Here is a 22874-nt window from a genome sequence, read left to right on the forward strand (position 1 = left end):
TGACGGTTCAACACCTGGCAGGTTCTCTGAACGCCAGGGCGGACGAACTCAGACGTCGGTGCTCGATGGATCACGAATGGCGTCTGAACTCGGACGTGGCGCAAGGCCTCTTTCTGCACTGGGGAAAGCCTTGGTTAGATCTATTCGCCACAGAAGAGAACGCGCAATGTCATCAGTTCTGCGCGTTGGAGTTTCCAAGACGGCACTCGCACGGCGACGCCTTTCGGCGCGAGTGGAGTTGCGGTCTGTTATACGCCTTTCCGCCTATACCACTTCTGCCCAGAGTGCTGAAGAAGATCAGGCGCGACCGGGCCCAAGTCATCCTTGTGGCTCCGGACTGGGCTCGAAGGTACTGGTATCCCGAGCTACTCAGCATGTCAGTCGGTCCCCCGATCCGCCTGCCCCTTCAGGAGGACCTTCTGTCGCAGCAGCAGGGGACGGTCTTCCACCCGAACCTGTCCAGCCTCCACCTCCATGCGTGGAGATTGAGCGGCGGCAGTTGAGGCCATTTGACTTGCCTCCTGAAGTCTGTGATGTGAATCTGGCAGCCAGGCGTCCCTCCACAAAGTCGGTATACGCCTGTCGGTGGAACAGATTTGTGGCATGGTGCACAGCAAAGGCTGTGGACCCTCTTTCTGCCCCTCTTTCCGAGCTTCTTCTTTTTCTTCTCTCTCTTTCCCAGCAGGGCTCTGCTCTGGGCACTATCAAGGGCTACCTTTCGGCCCTTTCAGCCTTTCTAAGGCTTCCTGATCAGCCTTCTTTGTTCAAGTCCCCAGTTGTAACGAGATTCTTGAAGGGCATCACACACATGTTTCCTCCTGTTCCGTTTGTGATGCCTCAGTGGGACTTGAACCTGGTTCTAACTTTTTTGATGTGTGCTCCCTTTGAGCCACTTCATTCCTGTCCTCTCCGTCTCTTGACTTTGGAAACGGCCTTCCTGGTTGCCATCACCTCTGCCAGGAGAGTGAGTGAGCTCCAGGCTCTTTCTGTCAAACCTCCATTCTTGTCCATTCATCCAGACAAGGTGGTTCTAATGACTAAACCTTCTTTCCTGCCCAAAGTAGTTTCTGCTTTTCACATCGGGCAGTCCATCACCCTCCCCTCCTTCTTCCCGCCTCCGCATCCTTCAAAGGATGAAGAGGGGCTCCATCGTCTGGACCCAAAACGCGCGCTTTCATTTTACATGGATCGCACACGCCAGTGGATGACCAACTGTTTGTTGGCTACGTGGGTGCGAAGAAGGGACGGGCGGTACATAAACGGACCATCTCTCGGTGGGGCGTTCTGTGCATCAAAGCGTGCTACTCTTTGGCTCGGAAGGAGCCTCCTGTTGGGCTGAGGGCCCATTCCACTCGGGCCACGGCGGCTACTACTGCCCTGGGCCGGGGAGTCCCCTTGCAGGACATTTGCCAGGCGGCTACGTGGGCCTCGCTGCACACCTTCGCGAGGCACTACTGCCTGGACAGTCAAGTCCGGAGGGATGGCTTCTTTGGCCGTTCTGTCCTCCAGGACTTTCTGGTGTAGGGATGTATTGGTTCGCAGACCCACCACCGGGGTTGGTATTGCTGGGGTATCTATTCTAAGGTAAGGAATCTAATACTAACATGTTTCTTTCAGATGAACAAGTTACTTACCTTCGGTAACGATATATCTGTAAGAAACATTGGTTAGTATTAGATTCCTTACCGACCCACCCATCCTCCCCGTTCTGCGAACTGATACCTAGGGTTAAGGTCAATCCCTTTCAGGGCCCTAGTTTCAAATGGCACCAGTGTTGGTTCTCACATGGCTCTGCGTGTTCTGGCGCGGAAAAGCTGTGTGCAAAGAACTGACGTCAGCGCGCGGAGGCGGCGTCTATATACTCCAGCGACGTCATCACGACGCCAACGACGGACGCGGAGCCGCAGGGGACGCCTGCAGACGACGCCTACCGACGCGCAGGGGTACTGCTACGCAAAAGTTTCCGGATCCAGACTGACGCCTGGGGATATTCTAAGGTAAGGAATCTAATACTAACTAATGTTTCTTACAGATATATCGTTACCGAAGGTAAGTAACTTGTTCTTTGAGACAAACTGTAGCAAAATGCCCCATTTTCTTGCAATAGTTAAACATAGAATTAACAGCAGGACACTTTGACCCCTTGGCATGAGAACAACTGCCATAGAGTAAACAAACATTGCTAGGTATAACTATATCAGATTTGATTTTAGTAGAACTATTGCTAATCTTCTTAGACTTGTTCTTGAATTTTTTAGAAGGACCAACAAAATTGACATTTTCGACGGGTTTATCTTCAAGTTCTTTAAGAGAAATTTGAGAGGTTTCAATACTTTTTGCTATCTTAATAGTATCATCAAGTGAAGGATCATCCATAGAAAGTAATTTTTATCTAATTTGTTTGCATTTGCAATGGCAAACAAATTGGTCACGAATAAATTGTTCAGTGAAATTTTCAAAAACACACACTGAAGCAAACTTTCTGAGAATCGAGATATATGTATCAACATCCACAGCTTACTTTTTCTTGAAAAACTTTTGTCTGAATACTATCAGACTAGGTTGTTTGTCAAAACGTAACTTAAGTTTAGCTACAGTACTTTGATAATCAACTAGCACATCACCATTATCCGCTAAATCAGGTAGATGTTTAAATATTGATCTTCCCTCAAATCCAAGAGAATGTAGTAATAAACATTTCTTTCGTTCAGGACGATATCTTAAAGCTCCAATAGCCCCTAGATATGTCTCGAAAGCATCAAACCAAATATCCCATTTAACAGGTGGTTCTCCTGGAGTTTCTAGAAAGGAAGGAGGAGCATTAATCAACTGCATAGTAGACATGATGCAGGAATGAAAATAAGTGAAGATTATTAGAAATTATACAAATACAAGAAAAAAAACTCATGTAAATAAAAATAACTAATGTGCAAATCACTGAAAACTTGACTTGCGCTAAAATGTAAAACCAATTGAAAATTGAAGAATATTTGCACTTGAAGTAGAAAAACAAAATGTAGTGTGCAATTCACAGACGAAACTGCCTCTGAAAGTACTGTGCAGATCACTGAGGACTTGACTTGCAGTAAAATTTGTTGAATGTTTGCACTTTGGATAGATATTGTGTACAGATCAAAGTTTAGTTTGCAAATCACAGAAGAAAAAAAACTGTCTTTAAAAGTAGTGTGCAAATCACTGATAATTTGACTTGCACTGAAATTTGTAGAATCTCTGCCTTTTGAATAAATGTTGTGTGCAAATCACAGAAGAAACTGCTTCATTTGCTGATGTTTAACATGGAGTATTATACAATACCACACAATCGCAGTATAGGTCAATAATTAATAGGATGAACACTCTATTGCTGGATAAAATGAAAAGCAGTAACGTGGATGGCAAACAGCGCTTGAAAAACAAAGGAATCACATTGTGGCGTGGTTGGCAGAATACTGATAGGCTGAAGGTGGAAAGAATGTGACCTCCACAATGGTAATTGACACGCACACCTAAAGATTCTCAGAATTTAAGAATTCCAAAGTAAAAACGAAATGAACGTTTGTGGTGGTGGACTAGGCTCGCTCTCGAGATGATGCGCGAGACACCCTCTCACCAGCAGTTCCACAAAGAAAACAAAGTTCAGTGGAGCATGAGAATGCACGAGCAAGCTCTTGCGATGATGCGCGTGCTCACGCTGCACGAGAAACTTCTTGCGATGATGTGTGTGTCCTCGATGGTAACTGCTAAAGGGAAGGCACACGCTGGAAATGCCTGCCGATGAAGAGAAAAGGGGATAAGAAATAAGTTCACCCACCGGAGATCTTGTGGTGCAATAGACGAATGGCTCCAGGTCTGACAGCTGCTCAGATGGTCTCTGTCCGAAGAATAAATGACTTTACCACGAATACAAATACTCCGCATGGCATTACCACGCGAATTTTACTTCGCAAGTGGCTGTACCACGCAGCTTTTTAGAACGCAAGTTCTAAACTCGCATTTCAAAAACGTTACGTTCACCAGCTCTTGCTTCCATCCTCCATCGAAATATGCGTTAAAACACGTCTACCAGAACTAAAAAAGGACTTCAATTATGACGTACTCGCCACGTCTTCGGTGCGGCTCTTTTCTTTTTTTTTTTTATTGACACTTTAGTGCGTTTTTTTTATTGTATGTAGCCTGCTCATTTTTTTTTTTTTATGGGGGTAGACCCCCCCAACCCCCCAAGGCCACGCAGAACTTACATGCTGGACGACCAAAAGGAATACCACTTGCGTGGTAAAGACGGTCGTTGAAGGCTCCCTCGTTGAAGAGACGTTTGCGGGGTAAGTGGATCGTTGAAAACGTCATGCGTGGAAAAGACTTTGTTGTAAATGATATTTCCCCTGTCGGAAAACAGGTAAGAGCAAAAGCAGCTGCTCAGACACACTTTGGATGAAAGCAGGTGAAAGCGAAAGCAAATGTAGAAAAATAAAGACTGCTCCGATCTCTTCAACTGCTTTATATGAATCTTTTGAAGCGCTCCAACAGCTTCTCTTGAAGCGCTCCAACAGCTTCTCTTGAAGGGTAGACTGTAGAGAAATCGAAGGAGCGGAAGACAGTATTGTAATGTTCAATAAGTAAAAAATATATAATTACTTTAGGCAAGTAGAGCTTGATAGAAGAAAACGCCAGTTGTTGAGAAATGTGCAGGATGATGGACTCCCTCGAAGAATTGATGTTGAAAATACTGGATGCAGTTGAAAAATGTTTTAAAAATTCAAAATTGAAGAGATGTGGGTTCTGCTGTGTAGTCAAATCATCGCCAAAAATTCTGTAGAAAGCTACTCCACAGCAAGAGTTTATAAAGAGTAGTTTATTTAAAAACAGACTACACAGCTGATCATCTGCTTGGCACATCTATGTCCAGAATCAGGTTGGCTAACTCAGTTGAAGCATAACATTCTATGTGGAACCTGATACAATGACATCACGGACCTGATGACAGCAGTGACCCAGAGAGAGATAGTTAATGCAGTGTAACCACCATCGGAAATAACTATAGTGGGGATATCAGTGCCATTCGTCCACCACACTCCCCCCACCACAAAGACACCTTACCCAATCTTGGTGTTCACTGCGTAGCTTTATTACTTGTCAATAACACCATCTTTATTAGTTGTTAAAACCTCCAACTTTTGACCAATTTTATTAACCATCAAAATCCCATTACCGAACATAGGGAGGCGCAGTATACATCTGTGCCACAGGTTATCATGTATTTACAATTCTTCAGCTGTAGATCCCCTCGAGGCGTGTTGTACCAGCAGGACACAACCCAACCCCTTACCACTTCATCCATATGAGATAACATGTTGCTTCATCCAAGCACCGGCTACTGGGGTAGAGCCGGAGAGTCCAGGACCACCGGCAGGACGGCCCCCTCTCCCGCATGCCCAGAGCCCCAATGACTGCCTCCCTGTTGCAGGGTCGGGCAGTTTCCGCATACAGAGGTCCCCCGGCCTTTTCCTGTTGTCCGGGACCCCGCTACACGGCAAGTAGCCCACTGGCGCTCTTGCCCTCCCCCCAAGCTACTCCACCTTCCATTTGTGATGCTCTGGGCTATACTTTTTTAATGCCATTCCATAGCCCTCCAGTATAGTTTGGACAAAACAGCTCCCATCCTTGCCTGGACAGCTGCAATCCCTCCGCCCAATACAGAATCAAGCTTAATGCTTGCAGCATACGATGCCTACTGAGATGAATTTGCGAACCCCGCAATAATTTCACTACCTCTAGATTCAGTTTTCTCACCGATGTGTTTGCCACAGCCAAAGACACACCATCAACCCAGACTCTATGAGTGAGCACTTCTGACCCCAAGATAGTGGTGTCTAGCCATACTCTCCTGACCCAAGAGAAGATAGAGAAAAGGGGGCTTCTTCATTCCCCTCCTGCCCCCCCGGAATCCTATTTTCACCTCATGAGTGCATCACCAACACATCTGAAATGGGCATACCATTATCCAGTGCACTCTGCGAATGGGCTGCGACGTCCTCCACACGTTGCCCATCCCAACCTAAGCAATTATGGTTGACTCCCATGGCCCTTTGCATTCCCAAATCTCCGGATTCGTTGAACCCTTGCCCCGCTCTGTGTATAACTGAGTTTCCAGCCAGCATACCTGCCTCCCCCTACTTACCACCACTGCCTATAAGCCCAAAGCGAAAGACAGAAGAGGAGCAACCGCCGAAACCCCTGGCTCCGAACTACACCAGCTGTGGTCTGATATAGCGCTCAAAATCAGATGAATTCCCTCTGTGCACTTTCTTGATTGCCCCAGAAGACAGACCCTGATATTAAATGAGTGGTCTCTTCCCCCAACATTCTCAAGGCAGGTCGTATAACCTGAATGCTTCGCAAAGGTTAAGGAATACGCTAATCCCAACCAATGTACGTCATTGTCTGACCAACACACCTGAGGTAATACGTTCCCGATATTAACCAACCTACTGACATCCATGGGTCCCCTATTATTAATGGTACGGAACTCAGCCCCGTAAGTTATACTAAATCGGACAGCCAAACTTCGCTGGCTCTGCTCCCCCAGCATTGCCTGACTAAGTAATGTGTAGCTGCAATGGTACTCAACCACCCCCCTCTATATAATGACCCAACCGGACCATCCACCCAACTGACACCTGATAGACTTTGTAAACAGTTAAGAGGGAGGCTTTGCACCGCATCTAGGCTATGCTACTCCACGGCAACACTGGCTATATGTACCTTAAGCCCATTTGCATATCCCATACAATCCAGTGACCACACGTGACACAGACTGCTAGTCGCTGTCTCGAAAACATGTTGCTGCCATGTCCGCGTTATGCGCCTCCCAAGATCATGTAAGGGAAGAGAAAAACAAGTCATCAATAAGTGGAACGCTTCATCAATAAGTGGAACGCTTACATATGCAATACACAAACAGAAGCATTTATTTTGCTGCGACTTATGAGGTTTGCCCTTAAGCTTGACTGAATACAATATATACATTAAGCCTCAGACATGATGTGTGTATCCAGCGCTGAGACTTGAACCTTGTACTCCCCTATACTCACTCGACAAGAGTGGCTATAATGTCACCTATTCTAAATTCTGCGTAACCCTGAAAGTTACTTATTGCAATAGTTCCTGACTGAATTCCAGGCTCTTATGCCCACCGAGAAGTTATGCATCTCTCTGCATGCATTAGGCCTGTACTAGGTCAGCAAGTCTAGCTGTACCTCCACCCATTCTTGATTTTGAAAGGAATTAATTAATGAGCCAAGGGATAATATAGTAATTAATAAGACTGAGGTATTCTCATACAGATGATGGATTGCTATTTATGGTGCCATTTAAGCTATGGCCTAGGAGAGGGTGCTATGGAGCAAACCTGTAACCTGTCCCCCACGCTTCCCTTCCTTAGAGTATGTAGCAAGACTCCCCTGTGGGAGTGCCGTGGTACCTCACCCCTTAGGGCCTATTGCCCCTGTGCCTGCTGCACTATTGACACTGCTTCCTGGGCACCGCTTGCTGATAACCTTGAATGCCTCTCAACTGAAAGCCGCACCAATTTGCGAAAGAATTTCGCCAGTGTACCCGCACTGAAGCCCCGCCAAGCTGAACTATCAGCGGTCGCTTTATTTTATGTGTTTTGAAAGCGAGTCTCATTTGTGCAAAGATAAATAACTTGTTCTTTTAAACTATGACGCGTTATACCCTCAGTTCAGACACATGAAACCAAAGCGGTACGAATAAATAAATAAATAAAGTAAGTTTAAAGAAAATCGTAATGTTTATTCATTGTGCCAAAATGTGCATTTATTTTATTTATGGGTATACCCTCCCTCATCATCTGAATATGTCAAGAATTGAACCAATCAGCACAGCTTCCAGAGCCACCCGTCTTAACCACTGCACAATCGGCATCATATCCTGTCAAATGTAACAAACGCACTTGGGAATACCCCAGAAAACCATAAATCACCAACACATCTCCCCAACTTCTACAGTTGCTGGCACCTAGCGCGAAAGGACCAGGACAAGATACCTTGTGGGCCCAGACATGTCTGGTGCATACCGTCTATCAGAAAGTCCAGTGTGTAATTTATTGCAGGCCCCTATGGTGTACCCCCCCCTGCAGGCCCCCGAAGCTTAGGGCAAGTTCTAATCCGAGCGGTATAGAAGACACCAGCTTTTGTCGCCCCACCCTCGAGACCGAAACGAAAAATGTCCTATTGTCCTTGCTATTTGAATGAAAATGTTTTATTTGCCTGCAGGCTATCAATCTGGAACCGTGAGGAAGAGACGGTGATCCAGTTCCTCTCTGTTGCCACCGAGAATCATTGAGTAATGAACCTAAAATGAAAATGAAACAATTTCGCCTAACCACCGCCCTCTTTTATTTATTTAATAAATATAACTGACCCCAGTGTTTAACATACCCTTGTGTTTTTTTTTTTTTAAAACACCCTCCTAGGCAATGGCAGGAATTGAACTGAGGACTGTAGACTCCTGCAATCCTGGCTTGAACCACTACGCTATGGGCATTGCTTCCAATGTATCATTGACCATACTGCCATGAGTATCAAATATTACCTACAGTAACGTGTACACCTGTAATACATTGACCACCCCTGCTAAAAGCACATATATCGCTTTCCTTTATTGTATGTTTGCCTATTTATATAGCACGAACTCGACCTACGAGTATTGGTGCGCTTTACATGAGCACCCTATTCATATTACACATATTGCCCACCGTAACGTGTACATCTGTAATCCATTGACCACTCCTGCTAAAGCAGATATATCGCTTTCTGTTCCCCACAAGTGTCTTTATTTTATGTTTGCCTATTTATATAGCACGAACTCGACCTACGAGTATTGGTGCGCTTTACATGAGCACCGTATTTACATTACACATTCCGATCCAGGAGTTTAAGTGATTTGCCCATAATCAATCACAGGATGTGGACGTGAGGCTCCGACCCCGCGGCCCCCCACCGCCGCCTTATTTACCGTGCAGCCATAAATGGGAGCATCTCCTGAGCACCGTGCTTAAACTTTGTTTCCCACAACTGCTTTTACTTTTGCATATTTATATAGCCCGAACTCGACTTACAAGTAAAGGTGCGCTTTACATGAGCACCGCATTTACATTACGCATTCAATTCCGGGAGTTTAATAGAGTTGGCCAGAATCGCAGGGTGTGGACGTCGAACCCTGCTCTTTCCAACCGCAAACTCGACGGCTTAGCCAACGGCCCACATCTTCTCTGCTTAAGCAGATGCTGTCTCCTGAGCACCGTGATCACCCCCGCGCCACCCAAACATATCTTTCCACCCGAGGCACGAACCCCGGAGAAGACGATGCCCCAGACACCATGTTTAAGACCCAGTTCAGATTTGCATTACCCAGTTCATATTGTGCAATTTGACTACATCAAACCCAAGAAACTCGCTTAAAGATTGGAAAGGGTTTTAGTTCCGTAAGGGCGTTTGTGGCCGCAGTCTACTTAATGCCGTACACGTTTCTATTGTGAAGCGCTCTGACACCTTCGGGTAATGTCCGCGCTATAGATCATTGCGTGCATAAATAATTGACCCCTTGCCGAGGGCCCGCATTGTTACCATTTCTATTGTGGAGCTCTCTGACACCTTCGGGTAAAGTCCTGCTATCCCAATCGCGTGAAAGATAATTGGCCACCTCCCGACGGCCCGCATCCTATAGTGGACTTTTGTAGGAAACACTGCTTAATACCTTCAAATAGAGCCAGTTCTAAAACTACGCTACTTTCGATGAGCATCCTACAATTTGTTATTGATTTACTTAGGTTCTTTTAAGGGAACCTAATTGTGAATACGTTTTAAAATGTTCATTTAAATATAGACATTTACCTGATTGAATACATTTCCTACCTGTTTATTTTTGGGATGGCCCGCACCCTAGGCTTGCACTTATTTTTGCTCGCTAACAGTGCCTCCCCGGCTCGTGAGCATTATCACTCCCATCCGAATTAATACTTGAAGTCTATGTCGTTTCCTATTTACATTCCCTCTTCCTCACAACGTTCTTCAGTTTTGTAAAATTAACCTATCATGATGAAATAGGAGAATGCACACAGACGGCCTGTCACTGCTTGTTGCACTGCCCTTAGGCGCGAACCCAGGTCTCCCATACCACAGTCAACTGCTCTACAAACGACGCCACTCTGCTTTCCAGTAGGAACGGTGGTACTGTTACCACGTGACTCAATGGCGCCAGTGTTTGATTTCTTCGGTCCCCATTCAATTGCCTCTGATTCATATAGTGCAAACTCGACCCGGTGTCTCGGAGCGCTTTACCAAGTACCAGTTACTTTACATCTGAACACAATAATTTCGGTAGGGAGATTAAGGTATTCGCCCAGAATCCGAGATGTTGCCGAGGACCGATCCTGTTGCCCATGTCTGGCGGTATCATACCCCGGGCTTCTCGCGACCGCGCTTCCTCTTTTTTTTTTTTTTGCATCGCTAATACTCGACCTCCGCTCTCTTATAGCCCGTAGGCCAACTCGCACCCCATCCCGTCACGCGGGTCAGAAAGAAGCGCTCTCTTATAGCCCGCCCTGCATATTTATGATTCTTGCTCAAAATATGAGAAAATATATCTCTCCAATTAAATTGCTTCCCCTGGGGCCCGAACTCGAGGCTCCCACTCTGCTCTCTTATAGCCCGTAGGCCAACTCACACCCCATCCCTCCGCTACGCGTGAGGCCCCCTCACCTCGCACCCCATCCTGTCACGCGGGTCGGAAAGAAGCGCTCTCTTATAGCCCGCCCCGCATATTTATGATTCTTGCTCAAAATATGGGAAAATATATCTCTACAATTAAATCACTTCCCCCGGGGCCCGAACTCGAGGCTCCCACTCTGCTCTCTTATAGCCCGTAGGCCAACTCGCACCCCATCCCTCCGCTACGCGTGAGGCCCCCTCACCTTTGAGAGTCGCCGGGAAAAAAACGCAACTGTTCCCGCTGCGCCTTTCCGGCCACTCCGAGCGGTGAGAGGACAAAGAGGGCTACTCCCTAGAGTCCGGCTATTTTATCAGCTACGGGGGAGGGGCCGCCAATGCACCTCCTTCTTACACGCATTTCAGGCGTCCCTCCCCCTGCCCACTTTCAGGGGAACGAAACTGTTCCCTCAGCACTAAATCCCACTAAAGGCACCCCTACACTAGACGCGGGGGTTGCCTCTCAATACAGTGTAACATTGAAAAGAATAATAGGTTACTTCAGGGGGCGTGGCTTGGTCGGGACGATGGTGGATGCGTGAGCAGAGAGCGCCGCATCAGCCTCTCAGTTATCCTGTGTAATTAGATGTCTGGGATCGCCCAATACGCCAGTGGTGCCCCCCACGGGGCCAAGCCCACGAGGAGCGGACCTGGAGAGATACTGCTGGCCGTCTACACTGATTATCATCGGCGAACTTGTCCTCGGAGATTGGGAAGGTTCAAAATAACGGCGGGAGCGGCTGCGATACACACAGACTGCTGGGCTCCGGTGGTAGGGGCCATCTCAGGGTGTTTGATTTGGACTTCACTGCAGTCTACTGCATCCCGCTACAACAGCCTGGAGGGGGAGACCACGAATGGTGGCACAGCAGCATGAGGAGGCATTGAGGAGAAACAAAAGGCCGCGCCCTGAATCACTGGACTGGAGGCAGATTCGTGCCCGACGACGGAGACGGTTCGCCGGAGCATGTCCCGGTGCTGATGTGGAGCCTTGACTAGGGCGGAAGCCCTGACACACTTGATGGCGATCGGAGGGCCCCTGGAGCAGTACAGTGAGTAAAGACAGCTGTGGGGTGCACATCGCCCGGCCTGGGGGCGAGCAGGCGGCTCATGCGGGGCTTGTGGTGCAGGAAAGGCGGAGTAATTGCACTGCGGTCCCCTGACCCTGGACCAGATTAATGTCCTGGAGGACGGATCGGGCAGCGTGGAGTGCCCATCGGCCCTGACCAGGAGCAGTGGCCTGAGGGGGAGGACCGGCAGAATTGATGGCAGAGGGAAGCCTCCTGTGGATCCGGGGCCGGTATTGCGGTCAGGGATTACCCAGACGGACACAGCTCCTTGCTCAGTGGAGAACCATGAGCAGGTGGGTCCCGTGAGCATTGCAGTGGCTGCTTGCCTCACACACGGCCTGACTTTGAGGAGGCCGGTGGCGGAGGGGTCCGGACTCTGGGTGACACCTTCCTGGGGAGAGCTAAGGGGAGGTTGGAGACTCTGTTTGGCGCTGTGCTCTGCAGCGGTGAAGTGCACAACCCCGGCCAGAAAGATGGCTGCTGCAACGAGAGTGCTGGTGTCGGAGTGCCCCATCGTGAACTGCGGTGGGCCTTAGAGGGCTGATTGCTGATGACCCGGCGTCTTTTGGGCCACTGACGGGGGTGCCTGAGGAGGGCAGGGTGATGCTCCACCACTTCCAGCAGAGGCAGTGGCTGAGGGGTGAATTTGAGTGGGACTGGCCCAGAGCAAGTAACCCCCGCCTGTAACCACGTTGGCTGGGGGAGAAGAGCCTAGGGTTGGCATACATGGCTAGATCTGCTGTAAGTGATGCCAAACCATCGGTGCCCATCACCGGGTCGAGCCAACGCTGCACGGTGAGCTTAACTTAGATCGCCCCCGGAGAGCACCTGCCACCGGACGGAGTAGGGGGTGCAGGTGCACGAAGTGGACCTGCGCCACCAGGGGTAAACCCAGGGGTCACCCGACGTGCTCCCCAAGATCAAGAGGAAGGTGCTCAAGATCAGCTGCAGACTGCCCAGGAGGACCCCCCAGTGCAGCAACAGCTTCAACAAATACTTGAGGCCATAGCGGACACAAAGGCGTCCCTCGACCAGGATATTAGTACTGTGGCAGTGGGGTTTGGGCTATTAAGAGATGAACACAAAAAGTTCTCTGAGAGGGTCAAGAAAACTGAAGCCAGTATTGCAGAGCTGACAAAGGCACAGAAGGATATGGCACAGCAGCTGGGGGCCCTAACAGACAGGGTGAACGTTCTGGAGCGCAGGACCGAAGATGCGGAAGGACGTAATCAGAAATACGTCAGGGTAGAGGGGCTACCAGAGGGAACAGAAGGGGGTGATATGGTGGCTTTCCTGGAAACATGGTTCAGGAGCGTGGTGGCCCCGGAGGGTCTCCCTGCCTTCTACACCGGGTAGGTCTCCGAGACCTGTGGTGGCCCGCCTGCTGCATTTTCGAGATAGGGACTTACTCCTGCAGAGAGCAAGGATGCAGGGCCTCTTCACTGTGGACAACAATAGCTTTACTTTTCTCCGGACTATACTTTGGAGGTTCAGAGGAAGCGGGACTCCTATGTGGCAGTTAAGAAAGCTCTGCAAGAAGAGGGCCTTTAATATTCCCGGCCCACTTGCACATTATCCTGGATGGGAACACACACTATGTTGACTCTCCTAAAGATGCCTTGGATTGGCTAGAGACGTACAAAAAAGAGACACTGCGAGGAGAGAACCCTGGGGGTGCCCAGGGGCAAACCTTGAACTGAACAATACGCCCGACCCATCGTCCCTGTAACAGAACCCAGAAGAACCCCACATTATCTTAGACTGTACAGAAGCGGGTGGAGGCTCTGCAAGCTGTGGTGACACTGGCGCAGGATCTGAATGCAGTACCGGAAGAAGAGGCTGGTTCTACCAGAGAGTCGGTGGACAATGAATCAGGCACATCTCATCGCAGCAGTGAACGGATGCCTGAAGTGACGCCGCAGATGGCATTATTTGAGTGAGGGTGGTAAGCCAGAGTGGGCAGTGTGATTAGAGGAACACTTACACTTGTAAGGACTGGTGCATGCCCCGGACTGTCTTGCTTATGAATGATGGGGCTGGTGTGCTTGAGCCTCTGTAGTTGACGGAGGATTGTGTGTGAATTTTCTTATGGTTTCGATGGGTGCTAGTTTAACAGTAGCTGTCCTGGGGAGGGGGAGTTGGGAATGTTTGTTAGATTTAGGGTTAGTTAGGGCCAGGCATGTCACCAGGGCAGTTTTAATTGCAGATTTACTAACACTGTTAGGATGGGTACCACCAATTACTTGAAGTGTATATCATGGAACATACAGAGAATGCACTCAATGTGGAGGTGACATAAAATACACACATACTTAGTCCGCAGGGGGGCCAGATCACGCTGCTGCAAGCAACTCATTTACAGGCGCAGGAAGGAGTAGCGTTACAATGACGCTGGCGTGGCCAGGTGTTCTATACCGCCTACTCTGCATTTCCTCTGGGAGCATTGCTCTGGGTGCGGGCAGGAGTGCCCTTTCAGTACAGACAAAGAATTATAGACCCAAAGGGAAGATACGTAGTGCTTCTTGGGAAACTAGATGGTCGCGACATAGCCTTGGGGAGCATATATGCTCCCAACATGGAACAACCCACCGTTTTTTTGCAGTTGTCAGGGAAACTGGCGCCCTATGTAACTGGGTCAGTATTGCTTGGAGGGGACTTTAATTATGTATTGGAATGTGGTTTTAGACCGCTCACACGCCTGTAACTACCAGATTTTCGGACCAGATGGAATCCGCTCCTAGGAGCCCCTCTAACCCAGTCGGAACGTACTCACCTCCCTCCTTAGAACGTATTTACCATGGATATATATATATATGTATGTACATCTCGTACCTAAGGATGGGGAAAATAGCAATAAACATGCATAGGTTTTTCTACAATATCCTATTCATACCAACAAGTCTCGCGGCCACTTATGCCCAGACTAATCTACCCTAGGGCAGGTCTGATTATGTACCATTACACACCGATCGCTCTCAGTGCTCACCCGACACGCAATCCGGCGTGTCTACACACGGGCCTGCAGTCCCAGTGCTCTCTCTCTCATCCGGCCTACAATCTGGCAGACCTATACACCGTATCCTACCGGTGCTCTCATTTACTTCCAATACGATCCGCAATCTGGCGGATCTATACACCGTGTCCTTCCGGTGCTCTCATTAACGCCGCGTACCAACGACGATCACTTTCCTATGAACACCTATGGAAGAGATCTCTCATTGTCTACTCAGGATAAAACTACGATAATAAAATTTAGTATGGCTTTCCAAATTAAAATATGTACCTTCTGCTCTTGGCATCAAACGTTCCCTCTCTCCCTCCTTGCTCAGTCACTTCTTACCTGATCGGGATTCGCATCCGTTCATGCAAACAATTTCTGACTAGAAGAACAGGTTACCCTGATTGAACAAGAATACAAGGCACAGGTCGGTTCACTAAGAACTGGGGTATTTTTATTACAACAATTATAAACACAATACTATATGATAGCATATATTCTGCAAAGGAAAGTAAAAGGTTAGAATGTGCACTTGGTAAGGGAAAGGGCAGAGGTCACCTGGTTAATATGAAGTCGGGGTTCGGCAGTCATCTAGGTTCCCTTCTCGTCTGTGTCTTGGCTCGTCTCGGAATCACACCTTAGCAGTCACGAGTACACGTCTGCACCGCTATGCTCGATCTCCTCTGCTTCCCTCCAAGTCACTGGAACCTCTCTCGTTATTAGCTGCTGTCTCTCTCTGTCTCTGATCGCTCTGCGCTACCTCTCCTTCTCCTTCAGTCTTTCTCAGAGAGTCTCAGTTTCAGGATCTTTCTTGGACTTCAAAATGGCGACTGTCTGCCCGGAAATAATTAATGGCATAGATGCTAACGGCTAGCTGCCGCCTACGGACTGACTGACTCACTGCCTAACACTTTCGCTAATATGGAAGCTTGTCCTTTCATGGAAAGTTACGGCCAGTACCTGCCGCCCACCAAATTCTTGTACCTCCCCGTACTAAGGACACGTTCCCAGCCGGCCGGCCTGAAGTTGTGTCTTCGGAGTGGAGAAAAATACAGTCTTTCGATAAGGGCCAGCCTGAGCCGGTTCTCTCCAAGCGAACAACACTTCGAAACTAAAACATTACACTTGACCTAAAAGCCTCTCAAGCTGCCGGGCAAAAAGTAAGATGGAGTTTCTCCGGTTTGAGGCCTACAAGGCCCGAAATAAGCACAACTCCATAGAAGGTACACTAACACTCTTGCAAAAGGATGGATCATCACTAATACTAATGAATCTATCCCCTAACTTAAATTTATAAGCCCTGATCTAAGGAAAAGGGTACGAAAATGCACTGCTGTGCCTTATGAATAGGTCCTGTTTATAGTTCTAATCCCTGTACTAAAAGGGTAATAGGCTGGAGTCATCTTCCATCATTCTCCCTCCAAAGAGGGCTGAAAAAGTCGGTCATTACACTTCACCCTTGACTCCAGTCTATTAACCATGTTCTATATGGAACTAACATCTGTGGAAGAATAATAAGAAACGAAATTAACTGATCTATTTCTCTTGCCAAATCTACAAAAATGGAGCAGAGAAGGAATACACTGAATAAAGCAGCAAACTGCCACTAAAATACAGATAAAAATTATAATACCCCCTAAAATCTGTCGCAGAGAATGTAAGTCAGGTAACCAATTAAAGAGCCAGTCAAACCAACCCTGATCAATATGTCGTCTAATTTCTGCAGTCAAGTCGTGGAGTTTGTCAATATGGGCTTGGATCGATTTGGAGTGGTCCGATAAATTAAAACAACAAAGACCCTAAAAGTCAGAACAATCATGTCCATGTTTTAACAAGAGAAAGTCGATGGCTGCGCGGTTCTGCAGAATCGCTCTGCGTTCACCCTGGGCATCTAATAACATGTCAGATAGAATGGTAGAGGTTTGGTTAATCGACTTAACCATCCAACAGGCCATTTTACCAATGGACTTGGCGTTATAAACTGCTAACGCCGGGACACCAATAATGGAGATAGCTAAACTAAGATATTCAGATTTAGAATAAAGATGAAGGGAAGAATCACAGTCCTCATGTAACGTCATAGAATTACGGACCACACGGGAATGGGAATTGGGATGTGAAGAAAACATTAATAAACTCAGTCTGGTGATGGCACACGGACCACCTGAAATATTTGCAGGAATATAGGGCCAAGAAGAATTCCCACATGAAAACAGCCATCCAGACGGTAACTGAGGTAATATAAATTTTTGGTCAAGTTATGTTCCCTAGCGCGTACCCCACCTACTCCATGTACGAGTTAAAGTGCATGTAACTTCCCTCCTGTGTCAGCTATGAAGACGCAAATACATTTGCGTCCAACGTTAACATGTCCTCTTTCAGACCCACCATGAATGGGTTGAATGGTCCGTTCCTAAGTATGCTATGCCAACGTCTTTTTGTAGTGTACTCCTATGTTTTTCAGCTCTGGCTGAAGTAGGCCCTGAATCTCTGCCACCGAACCTCTTTTCTGGCTTCTGACTGCAAGGGCCTCTGCCCAGGCTGCCCCCGTACCCGTGAACTCCGACTTACTTCTAGCGCGGCCCTCCGCGCTCGGCTCAGCCTGCTGCCTGCCAAGATTGACTATAACCTTCGAGTTATCTGTTTCCCTCCCCGAAAATACATTCCTGCCTGCTAGCTTCAGTAAACATCCTTCCTCAGCTGCAGGGCCAAAGGGCCGACCTGTCTCTGTGCAAGTAATTCATAGCCTCTGTTGCCATGCTTCCATGGAAGGCCCCATGCCCCCACGCTTCTCATACAGACACTCAGGCGCTTATACACGCACTCACAGCAAGTATAGAATAGCTTCTGCTCTAGAGACCTTTCTGCCCAGATAGCTTAGTTCCTAAACATCAGATATCAGATATGATAGAAGCACAAGTTGATCTGACATGCCAGACTTCTGTCTCTTTCCGTCAGTGTAAATGTCAAGTCCCCTGCACCCCTCCAATTACACGTCATGCAGCTGCGCGCGCATCCAAGTTTCCGATTTCTGCTGACATTGCAACATTTTCTGTTAGTGCCACCCCTTTGTGACACCTATCAGTGACGTTTCTAGAACACACCTCTAGTTCACGCCTCTTGATTACGCACATGTACCACGTGTATATTGTTATCTTGTCTTCTCTCAGCTGTTACGCCTTCTATACTGTTTTCAATGGTGTACAATAAGTATATAAGCTATGTACTGTTAATAAAATGTTAGCGCGCTCTATCCCTTCTGACACCCTGTGTGGTGGTCAGAACACGATATCTTGGCCATGACCATTCCTTTTTAAGGAATAAAACCCCTTAGAACTCTAAACACCACGGACTCTGTTTTCTTTCATTTCCGATTGAGTTATTATTGATTAAGTACTTACCTGCATAGAAATTAAGAGTAAATTATTTATTTACATCATTTTGGCGCCCGAATAGGGACCCCTCCCCCACCTCACGCGCCGGTTGGTGCGTTGCAACCTGTGTCCCCTGCCGTCAGTTAGCCGGAACATACGCGTATCGGCAGGATTTCCTGCATCTCCCTCTGACCCACGGAGGTGACGAAGACTGCGATCAGTACCCAGACGAGGCGGTGAGGAGTGCGGAGGATCCCGACCAGAGCCTAGCCGAAAGAAGCAAGGTCCGAGGTGTCAAGAGGCCCACCAGGTTTCCGAAGTTTTCCGAAGTTTTCCGAAGTTTTTCCGAAGTTTTCCGAAGTATCGAGTCGAGTCCAGTCGAGTTTTCCGAGGCCTTCTGTTTCCGTGCTTCCCGGTGAGTACCATTGCTGGGTCGTATCTAGACGGGTTTGGGTACACAAGTCCGGTCTGCACTGTTTTTTAGGCAGTGTATCTGTACTGTTTAGCAGTATATCTAGTATTCCGAATTTCTGAATTTTTGCACTGTTACACCAGTGTATCTGTACTGTTGAGCAGTACATCCAGTATAGTGGGGTAGTCATCTATGTCTTAAATGTTTTTGTGTGATTAATGTCGTGGTATGAATGTGACTGTTTTTTGTGCATTATTCTGTTTCTTGTATAACTAGTTACATTCAGAATTAAGTATCAAGGATTGCGCATTTCAGTATCAAGTAAGCAGAATGCCGTTTTTCAACAAGTTAAAGCAGGTAGGAACTAGGAAAGGGATGCTAGAGGAAGAAATTCCTATCCCTCCTAGGGACACTCCAGGCAATTTTATGTATAATAAGCATGGCATAGATGCCATATTGTATCTAGAATTATGGACCGATTATACAAAGCACCTAGAAGAGAGACACAGATGGCCAGTTAATGGAACATGGGATGCCGAGTGCATCATAAAGGTAGAAGAGGCATTACGGAAAAAGAAAGCCAGACAATCTCAGAAAGACGCCATAGAATTCTGGCGTAAGGAATCACATAAACGTGCTGAAAGAGCACTTCGTAGAGAAGACAGACTTAAAGAATCAGAAAAGGCCCAAGAAAACGAATTAGTTATTGAAGGAATTCGAGTAAAATCAGAACAAATAGATCGCATCCGAAATAGCCAAGTGAACAGCATGTATCTTTTGGCCGAGGGTACACCTGACGCCATTTCAGAAATACCGAAAAATTTGCCGTCACCATTAGTTCCAACTAAAGTAATGCACAAGACTACTAAAGACATATTCCTAAATTCATACTTAGAGGATGTAGCACCAGCTTACACCAATCTGCCTGTTCGTGCCCTGCCTACTGACAGGGACGGAGGTGGCACTCCACCCCCAGGTCACGTTCCGCCGGTACCGCAACAGACCTCCCCCGTTCCGCCAGCCCCGCCGCTTCCCGTACTCAAAACTGACCTACCGAAACCACGTTTGCCTGATCCACCTAAACGACAAGTTCAAGTCCAGATACAGACTCCACAAGGAGGTAATGCACAAGCTTCCGCTTCAGGAGGTGCGACCGCGGGTCCTCAGACCCCGCCACCAACTCACAGATTCAATCTCAGAGGTATGCAGAGTCCTCTTACGTACAGGTCTCCCCACTCCTCTAATTCATCCCGCCTTGACGCATTAAAAGAAAACATGTCAGTTTGCAGATATGATCCAGTACCCGGAAAGGACGATTTAATGATATTGGCATCATTCCGGTTAAGATCTGCTACTGATAACTTGTTATGCTATGTAGGAATGAAGGAGCGTCTAGATAGAATATATGAGTTTGTTCAGACAGGGAAAGACCCTGACAGTATTAAGGATGCCATGGAAAAACAGAAAGTTGACATGCAAGCATTGATACTACGATTTTTCATAAATTGTCTAATAAGAGAACGAGACAGGCCCGGAACAGATCAGAGTGAATTAGATGCATTGAACAAGTGGGGTCAAAATATAGCTGAAGGAAAACATGACAGACAGAATTGCATAGCCTCTATGTACAAGAAGATTAGGAAAGCAGTGATAGCAGTACACGAGAAAGAGAAAGAAAAGGCTTCCTCCGTGGAAGAAGAAGAACAGGAAGAATCCGAAGAGATATCCGAAAGAAATGTAGGCACCATAGCATATGTAGGTAAGGGAACTTACCTTAGGAAGGGTATCCGTCCAGAAAGCAAGAGAGTTTTCTTCTCTGCCTTGACAAATCCGAATTCTGCTGAGCATCAGTTCCAGGAAACTGATAAAAGGCTTCGAGATCGAGTTGGGTACCATGTACTCAATTCTATGGATGAACAAGAACTAGCCCGATCAGCTGTATCATGGGCCGAAAATGCAGACATATATAATGATGACACAGTAGCACAGACATTTCTGAACCTCTCCCCCGACGAACAGAAATTAGCAGGTGTATACATGATTCAGCACCTTCTTATCAAATACAGAAAACACTATTCTGATCCAGGTCCCTTACATGAAACACTAGAAGCACTACTTATGGATAGATGGAGAGGCTTAAGTACCAAATTAATTCAAATAATTCTAGAACAGCGACACAGATATAATACCTTTGTAAGCTCTGAATATGTTCCCGCCCCACCTCCAGAAAGGAAAATGTACCACATGCAATGCGGGGGTAGTATAGAAAGTCAGAACCCCTTACGAGAAGTACACCCGGTTATGGGTGAGGATAAAACCTTGAAACGCGTGTATGTACACACGCCTCTGACTAAATTAGAACTGTTAGAAATGAAGAAACTAGTACCATGCCATGATAAAGACCCTGCAGGTTTTCATAGAGAGCTTAAAGACATGTTACTAATGGGGGATTACACGTATGATGATATCATGAAAATGTTGAAGGTATTATTGCCTACGGGTATATTCGAGAAATTGAAGGAAAAGGAATGGGAGGTGGGGGACACAAAGATTGCCTGGGCAGAAATAGAGGATGAAGAAAAGAAACGGGTCCCAGGGTTAGGCCTTGGGGACAAAACTAAAGCATTACCAGGTTTGATAGTACAGGTCCTGCCCAGATTATTGACAACTAGAAAAGAGGATTGGGATGCAATCTCGTCCTGTAAACAGAAACATGATGAAGATACTAGTGACTTCTATTCAAGATTCGAGAAATGTTTCATTATTAATAGTGGCCTCCAGCCCAGTAGCGAGTCGTACCCGCATCTTTTTGTATCAAAGTTAGTCGAGAATTCCTTACCGTTAGTTAAAAATCGAGTGTACAAGGTCGAGAGTACATGGCAAGCAAATACGCCATCCCAGATGTTACAGATGTTACAATATCATCAGAACAGAATTAGAGAAGAACAAGATCAGGAACAGAAACGTATGAAAGACACAAAGATGAAAATGTTAGTAGCTCAGACGGTCCCATCCGACGGTCACAGAAAGGGTGCGACCCAGACAAGTCACACTACAGCTCCCGTTAAAGGGACATGTAATTACTGCAAGCAGCCAGGTCACTACGTACACGAATGCCCCGTTCTGAAACATAACATAGCGACAGGTAAAACTAAGGAAAGACCGCATCCGCCTAGACAGGACCATAACCAGCATCAGTCTTCACAGAATACACAGAGTACACAGCCTATGCATGCTTCTTCGACTCCAGCACAGACAGTAGCGATACCACAGCCACAGCCTATTGCCGCGTCTCAGCAAGTCTCACAACAGATGTATCAGTATGCTCAGTCCGCTTATCCCGAATATTCCCGATATACATGAAACAGCCTAGAGAGGGAAGGTGGCTTGCCTCTTATTGAGATTCCTGTAGATCAAGAAGGTCCTTATGTACATGAGGTAATATAAATTTTATGATCAAGTTATGTTCCCTAGCGCGTACCCCACCGACTCCATGTACGAGTTAAAGTGCATGTAACTTCCCTCCTGTACCAGCTATGAAGACGCAAATACATTTGCGTCCAACGTTAACTTGTCCTCTTTCAGACCCACCATGAATGGGTTGGATGGTCCGTTCCTAAGTATGCTATGCCAACGTCTTTTTGAAGTGTACTCCTACGTTTTTCAGCCTGGCTGAAAGTAGGCCCTGAATCTCTGCCACCGAGCCTCTTTTCTGGCTTCTGACTGCGAGGGCCCCTGCCCAAGCAGCCCCCGTACCCGTGAACTCTGACTTACTTCTAGCGCGGCCCTCCGTGCTCAGCTCAGCCTGCTGCCTGCCAAGATTGACTATAACCTTCGAGTTATCTGTTTCCCTCCCCGAAAATACATTCCAGCCTGCTAGTTTCAGTAAACATCCTTCCTCAGCTGCAGGGCTAAAGGGCCGACCTGTCTCTATGCAAGTAATTCATAGCCTCCGTTGCCATGCTTTCATGGAAGGCCCCTCGCCCCACGCTTCTCATACAGACACTCAGGCGCTTATACACGCACTCACAGCAAGTATAGAATAGCTTCTGCTCTAGAGACCTTTCTGCCCAGATAGCTTAATTCCTAAACATCAGATATCAGATATGATAGAAGCACAAGTTGATCTGACATGCCAGACTTCTGTCTCTTTCCGTCAGTGTAAATGTCAAGCCCCCTGCACCCCGTCAATCACACGTCATGCAGCTGCGCGCGCATCCAAGCTTCCGATTTCTG

The sequence above is a fragment of the Lissotriton vulgaris genome, chromosome 3_1 (genome assembly GCF_964263255.1).
Source record: "Lissotriton vulgaris chromosome 3_1, aLisVul1.2, whole genome shotgun sequence".
Lineage (NCBI taxonomy): Eukaryota > Metazoa > Chordata > Amphibia > Caudata > Salamandridae > Lissotriton > Lissotriton vulgaris.